The sequence below is a fragment of the Acipenser ruthenus genome, chromosome 55 (assembly GCF_902713425.1).
Source record: "Acipenser ruthenus chromosome 55, fAciRut3.2 maternal haplotype, whole genome shotgun sequence".
NCBI lineage: Eukaryota > Metazoa > Chordata > Actinopteri > Acipenseriformes > Acipenseridae > Acipenser > Acipenser ruthenus.
The window spans coordinates 4,570,575-4,583,344 of record NC_081243.1 but is presented as its reverse complement, the minus strand read 5'-3'; the positions used below and the strand labels follow the sequence as shown (position 1 = coordinate 4,583,344).

Here is a 12,770-nt window from a genome sequence, read left to right as displayed (position 1 = left end):
CATTAGAAAATGGCACTGTAATACATTACTATTTCCTTTGGTTTAAATATGTTTGGTACAAAGGGGAGACAATTAACACTTAACAAGCTGCCGGTATGTTCTCAATTGGCAATTGTGTTCTTAAAGGCATAGCGGGCATTTAAATTAAATAGGTTCTGCAATGCAAAAGCAAGTTTTGGCATTTTTGCATTGCATGCCTCGTCAAACAAGCTCGAGCCAGAGCACAGTGCTGATGCATATACAGCTCTGGAAAAAATTAAGAGACCACTGCATAATTATCAGTTTCTCGGGTTTTACTATTTATAGGTATGTGTTTGGGTAAAATGAACATTTTTGTTTTATTCTATAAACTACTGACAACATTTCTCCCAAATTCCAAATAAAAATATTGTCATTTAGAGCATTTATTTGCAGAAAATGACAACTGGTCAAAATAACAAAAAAGATGCAGTGTTGTCAGACCTCGAATAATGCAAAGAAAATAAGTTTATATTAATTTTTAAAAAACAAAATACTAATGTTTTAACTTAGGAAGAGTTCAGAAATCAATACTTGGTGGAATAACCCTGATTTTCAAGCACAGCTTTCATGCGTCTTGGCATGCTCTCCACCAGTCTTTCACATTGATGTTGGGTGGCTTTATGCCACTCCTGGCGCAAAAATTCAAGCAGCTCGGCTTTGTTTGATAGCTTGTGACCATCCCATCTACCTCTTGATCACATTCCAGAGGTTTTCAATGGGGTTCAGGTCTGGAGATTGGGCTGCCCATGACAGGGTCTTGATCTGGTGGTCCTCCATCCACACCTTGATTGACCTGGCTGTGTGGCATGGAGCACTGTCCTGCTGGAAAAACCAATCCTCGAGTTGGGGAACATTGTCAGAGCAGAAGGAAGCAAGTTTTCTACCAGGACAACCTTGTACTTGGCTTGATTCATGCGTCCTTCACAAAGACAAATCTGCCCGATTCCAGCCTTGCTGAAGCACCCCCAGATGAGTCCAATTTTCAGCTTTGCCCAACACCTGGTCGTCTAATGGTTAGACGGAGACCTGGAGAGGCCTACAAGCCACAGTGTCTCGCACCCACTGTGAAATGTGGTGGAGGATCGGTGATGATCTGGGGGTGCTTCAGCAAGGCTGGAATCGGGCAGCTTTGGCATGAATCAAGCCAAGTACAAGGTTGTCCTGGAAGAAAACTTGCTTCCTTCTGCTCTGTCACGTTAATTTCCAGCTTCCCAGCATCAGGCCATTCCTGCAACCTTCTTGTTCCCGGATTTGCACTTCTTCATTTGCCCCCTTCATCAAGGCACTTAATACAACTTTCAAAGTCCATTTCATTCAATTTGAGCTTCCAGGCACAAATAATAATGCCCTACGATTAGCAACATTTCAGTCAAAGCGTCCTCCCACAACGCAATAGACAATACACTCTTAGACTGCTCCTGATCAAATCAATAGGATGGCTTGAAGTTTGCATGCAGTGGAAATTGGTATTTGAGAGTTAAGGCGTTTAAGATGATGTCACGATGGGAATGTGACTAGAGTCAGTTACATTTACATCATTCTGTATATATATATATATATATATATATATATATATATATATATATATCGAGTAACGGTAGCTTTATTATAATATTGAAGACACATTACCACAGTTTTGTAACACAATGACAAGAACAAGAACGTTCCCATACCGAGATTCGAACCCGGGCCGCCTTGGTGAAAACCAGGAAGCCTAACTGCTAGACCACATGGGAAGCTAAGCAACAAAATCATGGACATGCAACAGTAGATAGTATACAGTACAATGATTGGCAAAAACAAGAACCGATATTTCATTATAAACACGTTACAAATGAAAGCAAACTTCAAGCCATTTATTTTTATTCTCAATTAACAAAAAACTCTTTAATTGCTAATAAATAAATAAATAGATAATCTCCCTTTGTGCTTCTCGGAAGGCATACGATGGAGGGCGCACTGCAGTTTTTCAGTCTGGAGAATATTACAAATTAGCAGACTGTGCTTTAAATACACATGTAGGGCGGGCGTCTCTGTTACAAAGAATTGTCACACTGTATGTATCTCCATAATGCGTTGGGACTAAATATGCAGATACGTTCAACAGCTCGGAAACACCATAATAGAATCCGATGCCTTTACTAATGCGTTTCGAAACTGTTAAGTTTTCTCCCAAATGCGGTTCTCAACAAATGTTTATTTTTTTTTTTTTTTGTATTCCTTCCAGAGTAAGTCCAAAAGGCAAACACTGGAACTGGCTGCCTGAAAGTGCAGCGCTTGAATTGCCTCAACAAACGCTTAGCTCCAAAACGTGTACATTGAAAGTCTATTAACATCTTTAACACAAGCATCTGTATTCCAATAGCGGTTAATCCACAGAGTGATCAATAACCACACTCACCTCCTCCCTCGACTCCCTCTGTCCCCTCACCTCCCGACCTGCTCACCCCTCCCCTCCCCATCCCTGGCTCTCCTCTGCGCTCCGCTCGTCAAGAATCACACTGCGATCTGCTGAAAAGAAATGGAAGAAAACCAAACTCCCTGCTGCCCTAGACCTTTACCCCACTCTCCTCTCCTCCTTCTCCTCTACTCTCTCCTCTGCTAAATGTGCTTATTTCCAATCTGTAATCCAAGCCTCCACTAACAACCCACGTAAACTATTCTCTACCTTCTCCTCCCTCCTAAACCCTCCCCCCCTCCTCCTCCCTCCTCTATCTCCCCTGATGACTTTGCCTCCTTCTTCTCTTCTAAAATCTCAGATATCCGCAAACTCTTTAACACCTCTCCCTCCCCCGCACCCCCTCCTGCTCCAACCCCTACACCCACTACATCCCCTACTTACTCGCCCTCTTTCTCCACCTTCTTGCCCCTCTCAGACTCTGACCTCTCCTCCCTGCTCCAGGGTCACAAACCCACCACGTGTGCCCTGGACCCCCTCCCCACTCACCTCTTTCAAGCTGCTGCTCCTGCTCTACTCCCCTTCATCTCCTCCCTCCTCAACACCTCTCTACTTTCTGATATCTTTCCCTCTGCCTTCAGAAAAGCCTCTATCACTCCCCTCCTCAAAAAGACCCCACCTCCCTCCAGAGCTACCGTCCTGTCTCCCTCCTACCCTTCCTCTCCAAAACCCTCGAGCGGACTGTACACCGCCAGCTCTCTGCTTTCCTGTCCAACCACTCTCTGCTTGACCCTCTCCAATCTGGCTTCCGCTCTGCTCACTCCACTGAAACCGCCCTCCTGTCTGTCACCAACTCACTTAAGTGTGCCCGAGCTGCCTCTCTCTCCTCTGTCCTAATTCTCCTCGACCTCTCTGCTGCCTTTGACACTGTTGATCACTCTATTCTACTATCATCTCTTGCTGACCTGGGGATCTCTGGCACTGCTCTGGCCTGGTTCTCCTCCTACCTCTCCAACCGCACTTACTAGGTAACCTGGCGTGGAGCAATCTCCACACCTCACCCTCTCTTAACTGGAGTCCCCCAAGGGTCAGTCTTGGGTCCTCTCCTGTTCTCTCTCTACACCCGCTCCCTGGGCCCCCTCATCGCATCCTATGGTTTCTCATACCATTTCTATGCTGATGATGCTCAGATTTTCCTCTCCTTCCCCACCTCTGACTCCACCATCTCCTCCCGTATCTCTACCTGTCTGTCTGCTATTTCCTCCTGGATGCACTCTCATCACCTCAAATTCAACCTCTCTAAATCTGACCTCCTTTTCTTTCCCTCCTCCTCCCCCTCCTCTGATCTCTCTATCTCTGTTCCTCTGGAATCTACCAAACTCTCTCCCTCTTCCTCAGCTAAGAACCTTGGAGTCACCATGGACCCCTGCCTCTCTTATTCCCAGCACATCTCCACTCTGGCATGGAGCAAAATCCGAAGAATCCGACCCTTCCTCACCAACTATGCTACCCAGCTCCTGGTCCAGGCCCTGGTACTCTCCCGCCTAGACTACTGCAACTCCCTCCTGGCTGGCCTCCCTGCGTCCGCCACCCGTCCGCTCCAGCTCATCCAGAACTCCGCTGCTCGCCTGGTGTTCTCTCTGCCTCGCTTCTCCCACGCAACTCCACTACTCCGCTCACTCCACTGCCTTCCGATCACCGCTCGCATCCAGTTCAAGACTCTTGTACTAGCCTACAGATGCCTTGACCAGACTGCACCCAGCTACCTCCAGACCCTCATCTCTCCCTACACCCCCACTTGACCTCTCTGCTCCTCCTGCACTAGAAGACTGGCTCTACCTCCTCTACGCTCCCCTGCCTTCAGAGCCCGCTCCTTCTCCACCCTCGCTCTGCAGTGGTGGAATGACCTTCCTACAGATGTCAGGACTGCCCAGTCCCTGACCACATTCCGGCGCCTCCTCAAGACTCACCTCTTCAGACAGCACCTGTAGAACTCCTTTTTTCCCTTTGGACACTTTATCACTCTAACTTAATGCGCTTTACTTGCTCTTATCTACCCCCTATTTTACTGCAATTAACCCTGTACTTTAGAGTACTCTAAACTATCAAGTCTTATTTAATCTGTTTTATTTTGTATTTAATTATATCCTGATGTAACTATCACTGACACTGTTATCTGCTCTGTTATTGAATCGTATTTTGTCATATAGTTGTACTTGCTAGAACCAAAGTCATTGTATTTTTTTATCTTGCTCTTATTTGTATTATTACTTGCACTGTGATTCTTAATGTATTTTTGTTTACGACTGTAAGTCGCCCTGGATAAGGGTGTCTGTTAAGAAATAAATAATAATAATAATAATAATAATAATAATAATAATAATAATAATAATAATAATAATATTGTTCAGATAGGATTGTATTGATCTTGTTTTATAGAGAGTTGAAGTAACTCCCAGCACTAATGCCCAATGCAGTTGTGTTCAATTTGAAGCAGTGTCTTGGGTTCACTTTGTCCAGACCAGGTAGGGTTTTATAGACTTCAATCAAGTCCCCTCGTTCTCTTCTTTTTTCAAGGCTGAAGAGATTTCATTCTTTTAGCCTGTCCTCGTAGCTCATGCCACTTAGTCCTGGGATAAGCCTTGTTGCCCTTCTCTGCACCTTCTCCAGTGCAATAATATCTGTTCTGTAGTGAGGTGACCAAAACTGCACACAGTATTCTAGATGTGAGCTAACTGGGGCTTTGTGCAATCACAGCATATAACACACTATATTGAATAATTTCCCTGTTTTCTGAATTTCTTAATAATACAATATGGATTATGCCCCTCATAATCAATCTATTTTCACAGGAAAGGTAGCCCAAATATCTTGATGATAAAGCAGCATTTTAATGACAAAGTGTAATTTGGAAACAGGAGCTGGTCTGTGTTCAGCGAATAAAATGCAGCGAGACACACTGCAATTATTAGCACTGACCACACGAGGGAGCCAGAGCACCACTGCTGCCCATAATGTAATAACACAGGAATAAGACTACATTTTAATAAGAAAGTGAAATTTGGGGAGGGGATGTGACAGTAAATATCCAGAGTGGTCTGAGGTTTAAACACAAAACACACAGCTGATAGGAAAGAGGAAACACTCTCTGAGCCTCCAGCTCAGTACAGCAAATCATGGAATAAAGAGATTCAGTGACAGCTAACACAGGAGCTGCTCTGTGTTCAACTGAATAAAGTGCGCGCATTAATGTGACCTCCGAGAGACACAGTGCAGATATTAATACTGACCACACGAGGGAGCCAGAGCACCACTAACACCCCAGACTGCCCCCAACCCCCTCTCTCCAGCCCCTCCCCAGTGCAGTAAGAAGGAGCCTGTGTGTATTCCTGCTGTCTGCTTCTCTCTGCCCCCATCTCTCCTGTAGAATCCACACCAGCCCTGTTGAACAGAGCCCAGTGGCACACAAGCCTTTATCAGAGCACTGCCACTCCCCACACTGGATCAGTGTCTCACTGTTTCTAAATGACATGTGGGATTGGACACTGCACAGGACACTGGAGTGTTAGAGTGGCAATCAGATGAAGCAGTAGCCTGAGACTAGGATGTGATTTCTAAACATTGTGAATGCGTGTGTCATACAGAATTATATGAATAAGATGGAGTGAAAAAACTGAAATAGCAATTTAGACAACAATTAATAACAGATATCAGGCTTGAAGAGCATTGAAAGGCAGAGAGAACATGGGGATAAATAAGGTAATAACACAGTAAAAAGACAATTGAAATAGGCAGCAGTTACCTCCCCAATTCTCCCATTGTTTACACAAGGCTCCTCACAACCAGTCATCTAAACACAACAGAATGGGAAGGGATTTTACTGCAGTTCCACAGATCATCAGCACAGACTGCACTATACTCTGTGACCACAAGAGGGAGAGAGAGAGCGAGAGTAATAAAATGATGCTCTTTAATCCAGAGCAGTGGTTCTTAACCTGGGGTCCTCAGAGACAGTCCAGGGGGTCCACAGGAAAAAAAACTGGAAACTTTTCACTGAACATTAGCAATGTGCAAAATCAAAATGTTTGCTTCTTTAATGGATTTGATTTCACAAAGTTTATGATGGATCTGTTAACCTGCAGCTCTGATTTTAATATTTTACAATTAATGATTATTTATACTGTGTAACAAAACTACATAATCACAGCTGTGGCTAAGATGAATTGTTTGAGAGAAGGGAGAAGAGAGAGAAACAGCTGTGTTTGTACAAACTCAACACAAACAAAACTATCAGCTCTTTTTTTCCGAGTGGCAAAGAAACTGCATCAGCTGAAAATGAGTTTAATCTTAAGAGCACTGCTTGGCTAGAAGTGGCTGCTGTGCCAAGGAAGACAATTTGCATAGAAAAGACACTTTGCATTGGCAGCACATGCTTCAGTGCTCTGGGAGTGTTTATAGCCCTGTGAGTTTAACACTTAATGATTGAGAGCTGCCCTTCATGGCAACAGAATTCACAACAACAATGACTTTTATCAACATCTTCATGTGGGCACTTGTCATCTGCACTCAGGGTAAGAATCATTTAGAAAAAACATTTAAAACAAAATCTATTTGTGGGACAATTCTAAATACCAGAAAAACTGAATGAAATCAAATGCAAAAGTCTTGAAATGTAATCTGTTTTCAAGAACAAACTTCATGCTGACCATCAGTGGAGTCCAGGCTGAAGATGCAGGAGATTACTACTGTCAGCAGCACTATAGCTTCCATTCATTTGACCTCAGAGAGACACACTGCAGATATTAACACTAACCACAAGAGGGAGCCAGAGCACCACTGTCTATAATGTAATAACACAGTAATAAGACAATTGAAATAGACAGCAGTTACCTCCCCAGTCAGCCCAGTTCTCCCATTGTTAACACAAGACTCCTCACACCCAGTCATCTAAACACTACAGTGTGGTCTGTGTCTGGAAGAAGGAGCGGCTCACAGTGATGACTCAACACTTATGGGCCAGTTCATTCTGAACAGGCAGATTTCTAATGCCCCTCCTAGAGAGCAGGAAAGCACTGAGAGGCTAAACATGAAACTACAGGAAGGATAATCTAACTGTACTCTGAGTCACCCAACCCTATCAAGTCCCACCTGTGTTCACAGCTCAGATCTCATAGAACTGTCTGTGACACTTATTGAAACAGAAGTGCAGCGCTTAGAACACATATACAAATAGAACTAATCCACTCTTCTATTAAACTGTGAACTTAGTGTTTGATTGAATCCCTCTCTGTGTTTGTATAGCCTGGAAACAGGCATCAGTGCCCTGCCAAGCTGCACACACTGCCATCATTCACACTGACCACAAGAGGGAGCCAGAGCACCACTGCTGTCCATAATGTAATAACACAGTAATAAGACAATTGAAATAGGCAGCAGTTATTGTACCATGGTAAAATAAATAGTACCATATAGTACTGTGGTGTAGTGTTGCATTATACTGTAGATACCAGGATACTTCTTAGAAATAAAAAGCACAATCGTATTATCATGGTGGTACTGCATTATAGAACCAGAATAGTGTATTGTACATTGATAGTATAGGATACATTGTGTTTTTCTATCATTTGTTTTTAATTATGTATCCATGAACGTTATAGTAAAGTATTTAACTTTAGGTTTTTAAGTTTAATTTAGTTTTCATTGAAAAATGATCTTGTTTTGAAAGCAATACTTAAAAAACGTGAACATGGGTACTCCATGCTTTTTAAAAAAATAATCTCTCTTTTTTCAACAGTAAGTCCATTTTGCCATTGTATAGTAGTGTTTATTTGTTTTCACCCAGTGAACCCCTTTTTGATTTCTTGTTGTTTTGTGTAGAAACCTTTTATTTGGCCATTGTGACTATTTTGTGTTTAGGCTATTTGTTTAATTGAAGTCTTTTGTTTAACTGCAACCTTGCTATTCTGTCACAAATGCTCTTTTTTCAGATTCAGATGGAACCCTTGTTTAGATGAAAGTCTGATGGCAGGCTCAACCTGACTGATACAAAGTAATCCATAAGCTGGTATCGCCCCAGAAGGTTCAACCATGTAAGTTCGAATTTGAATCAATGCTTATAAAAATAATGATCTTCAAATTATAACTACTTTATAGGTCTCCCTTTCAGTGCTAATTTCATTATCTATTACAATGCATTTTTATAACTGATGGTGTGATTTGAACTTGGGTGTTATATAATGAATGTTTTAGTATACACATATCAAATACTGGCATTATTATATTTGGAGGAAAACAGTCAGTTGATATAAATGATATGTGGTCCAGTTACCATACCAGGTACATATTGCTGTTGTTTTTCAGCTCTGATGACTGGTGCTGAACTGAGCGACCAAGAACTCCAGAAAAATCATACCTTCTTATACTGGACCATGCAAATACACAGGTACAGTGAACTTGATAAAGGATTGTCAGTATTACCATTAAAAAATATAGGAATAAAGCTTCTAAATTATTAGTGCAATTTTCTCTGAAATTCCACACAGGAGTGGTAGCAGTGTTTGATTTTTATAATCTTTCACAGATAATTATAAGGTAGCTGCATTTCTTAATTACAAATACACAATTTTATTTATTTTTTGCAGGGGAACTAATTGGTGTGGAGTATTTGTACAATCAGTTCTCCATGACGACAGTGCCATGATTGAGAGGTTGGAGGCTGGCTCTGATCTGTCTATTGAATTGGAGGAAGATGAGGGATTTGCTGACACCGAAGGGTTTCAGGATCTAACAGTTCCAACACGAGACAGAGAACCTTCCTGCAGCTGTTTGAGTCCAATTGCTCGTATCAAGCTGCGATGTAGCCTATGAGAATCGCTGACACAATTCAAGGGGAATTAGCTCAAATGGTCGAGCGCTCGCTTAGCATGTGAAAAGTAGAGGGATTGATGTCTGCATTTTCCAAATTGCTTTAATGTATCTGCATATTTAGTCCCAACGCATTATGGAGATAAATACAAAGTGTGACAGTTCTTTGTAACAGAGACGCCCGCCCTACATGTGTATTTTAAAGCACAGTCTCCTAATTTGTAATATTCCCCAGGCTGAAAAACTGCAGTGCGCCCTCCATCGTATGCCTTCCGAGAAGCACAAACGGAGATTTTATTATAGTTTTTTAGTAATTGAAGAGTTTGTATTAATTTAGAATAAATATAAATGGCTTGAAGTTTGCTTTCATTTGTAGTTGGTAATGAAATATCATATCAATCATTGTACTGTATACTAGCTACTGTTGCATGTCCATGATTGTGGTACTTACTTTCTCATATGATCTAGCGGTTAGGATTCCTGGTTTTCACCCAGGTGGCCCGGGTTCGACTCCAAGTATGGGAACATCTTTGTATTGTCATTTTGTTACAGAACTGTGGTCATGTGTAATGTGTTTTCATTATGATAATAAAGCTACAGTTATAAAATAAAAAAGTATTTAAAAAAATAAAAAATAATGCTACAGTTACTTGAAATATGAACATATATATATACAAATTTTTTTTACAGAATGATGCAAATGTATTTGACTCTATTCACATCCCCTGCACAGGTTGGGTGCCTCTCAACTCAGATTAAGGTTGATACTGTATAAATGCAGAATCAATCATTCCTGATGGATGAGGCCATTCATTTTTAAATACATGTAATTCGATTTTTGTATTGGTATTTTTTGTATTGAAGCAGGGAGGCTGCAGTTGTTTCTAAGCGACAATGAATCTGGAATAACATTCTTAGGGTTCGTGTCATACGACTTTGTCTCATCAAAGCTGTTTCTGGTGACGTGCAGTGGATTATATTTGGAATCTTTTGTTGTCGTTCAGTATTTTCTAACGACAAATTAATAGCTCATTTGGTTAAAGTGAAAGTGACCTTCCCCAGTCAGCCCAGCTAGCTCAGTCGGTGGAGCATGAGACTCTTAATCTCAGGGTCATGGGTTCGAGCCTCACGTTGGGCGTCCTTTTTAAATACAAATTGAAGATGTTTCTTCGAGGCAACGGAGCAATGTCTGATTCTGTTCACATTGTATACAGTATTGCAACAAAATTACTTATTGGTCATTGTCATATAGCAATTGCTATTGTAAAATGTGTGCATCGTTTATAGCTATAACGATATTGAAATAAATAATCTTACTTTTTTAGGTTGGCTTCAATCTGTTTCTTTTTTTACACTTGTCATTACATCTTTCATGGATTAACAGTTGGTATGTGCGTAATAAACCCAATCGGGTCTTGATACAATAGACAACCCTAGCCCTCTCATGCATGAATTATGGTAACCTTAAACAAGATTTTTTTCAAATAGTTTTTATTAGTCTTCAGGGCCTATAAAAACATAAAAAAGTTTATGTTTTTATAGATTTCACTGCTGCTACGTGGGCTCCCTGCTTCCTCTCCCTGCGTGTCTGGCTGCCATTCCCCATCATCACTATCACTTGATTGTGATGGAATCTCCTCTACTACCCTGGAGCTCGATGCTCTTGATGCCTGGCTAAGAAAATAACAATACTGCTAATAAAACTGTGACTACAACCACACAGCTGCTGCGAATAATAATTATTCAGAAAATTCATTTTCAATTAAAAAAACAGTTGAGAGAAGATAAAATGATCCAAATGATCCTATTTATGGACCACACTGCACTATAGAGCTCTTATAGGACAAAAAATATTTAGCATAGGCCTATAGAACAACATAGGCCTAATGTGCATTATGAATCTTAATAGTGCATGACGTCCACTTAAGTGGACATATGGTTTAACATAAACTGAAAAAAATAGTGACTATTAGAACAAAACATATACCATGTTATTCCCTAAACATTACTTTATTTGAATATATTTTGTACCTGCTCTGCTCTTTTTGTGTAAAAGGATTTTACAGAAATCCTTGAGGTGCTCAGTGCCGCTAAACTTTTCTCTGCCATTGTACTGTCACCGTTATATTTGTTGTAGTACCTATCAAATGCCACTAGATGGCAGGCGTTTTAATTTCAGTAGATGTCCACTGAAGAGGATACCATGCATCAGTGATGTCGACAGTGTTTCTATAGGAGATAATCACTTAAAAATAGCTGTTCACTGTAGTGACCTCTATGCGTGAAAGGGCTAGTCTGTGCTAAAATAAATAATGCAGTTTTCTACTGTAACAAACGCAGCTTGTCAGGATTATATTATGGTGTTGCCGTGCTGCTGAACGTTTCTCATAATACACAGGTTTACTGGAGACAAAAAGGCGATTGCCAAAACGAATGCTATCTCAAAACCCTAGTCTTCTCAAGCCAGAATAGCGCAGTTGGGAGAGCGTTAAACTGAAAATCTAAAGGTCCCTGTTTCGATCCCGGGTTTCAGCAAACAACAAGACGATATGTGTTTTGTATTATTTTGAACTAAAGACAGCACATTTTTTTCTTCACTGGAATTGGATGAAATAACAACGTATCAGAGTGCCATTTTCTAAAGTGATTAAGAAATGCAAAAACCATCGCCCCTGGGTGGGCTTGAACCACCAACCTTTCAGTGAACAGCCGAACGCGCTAACCGATTGCACCACAGAGACTATCCTGTTACGCCGCCAAAGCACACGGGAGTGATTAGCAAGGCGAGATGCTGCAGAACGTGATCGAGGGAGCAGCACTCAGCAGAACCTGAGATCACATCTAAGATGAAAGCAAGACGGGGCAGAAAAATCTATGTATTCCCTTATGGCTAGGTCAGTCGGTAGCGCTTGAGACTTTTTAATCTCAGGGTCGTCGGTTCGAGCCCCACGCTGGCCGTCCTTTTTAAATACAAATTGAAGATGTTTCTTCGAGGCAACGGAGCAATGTCTGATTCTGTTCACATTGTATACAGTATTGCAACAAAATTACTTATTGGTCATTGTCAGATAGCAATTGCTATTGTAAAATGCGTGCATCGTTTATAGCTATAACGACATTGAAATAAATAATCTTACTTTTTTGGGTTGGCTTCAATCCGTTTCTTTTTTTACACTTGTCATAACATCATTCATGGAGCAACAGTTGGTATGTGCGTAATAAACCCAATCGGGCCTTGATACGAGAACCCTAGTGTGTGCTGAAATAAATAATGCGATTTCCTACAAAAACAAACGCTGTTTGTCAGAATGGCCGAGCGGTCTAAGGCGCCAGACTCAAGGACTATGTCTTTCCAAAGAATTGTGTGTTCTGGTCTCTGAATGGAGGCATGGGTTCAAATCCCACTTCTGACAGTTCATTTTTACTTTAAAAAAGAATACATTTCTTTATTTTACTATAAAAGATTGTTTTAAGAAAAACAACAGCT

The 12,770-nt window shown here is 41.2% G+C and overlaps 1 non-coding gene across 1 annotated transcript; it reads left to right on the top strand.

The window, feature by feature from the left end:
• The first annotated feature begins 12,585 nt into the window (after window positions 1-12,585).
• On the top strand, window positions 12,586-12,696 carry trnal-caa (transfer RNA leucine (anticodon CAA)). The gene is made up of 2 exons: window positions 12,586-12,623; window positions 12,651-12,696. It is a non-coding gene; the product is annotated as a tRNA-Leu (tRNA).
• Window positions 12,697-12,770: the final 74 nt, after the last annotated feature.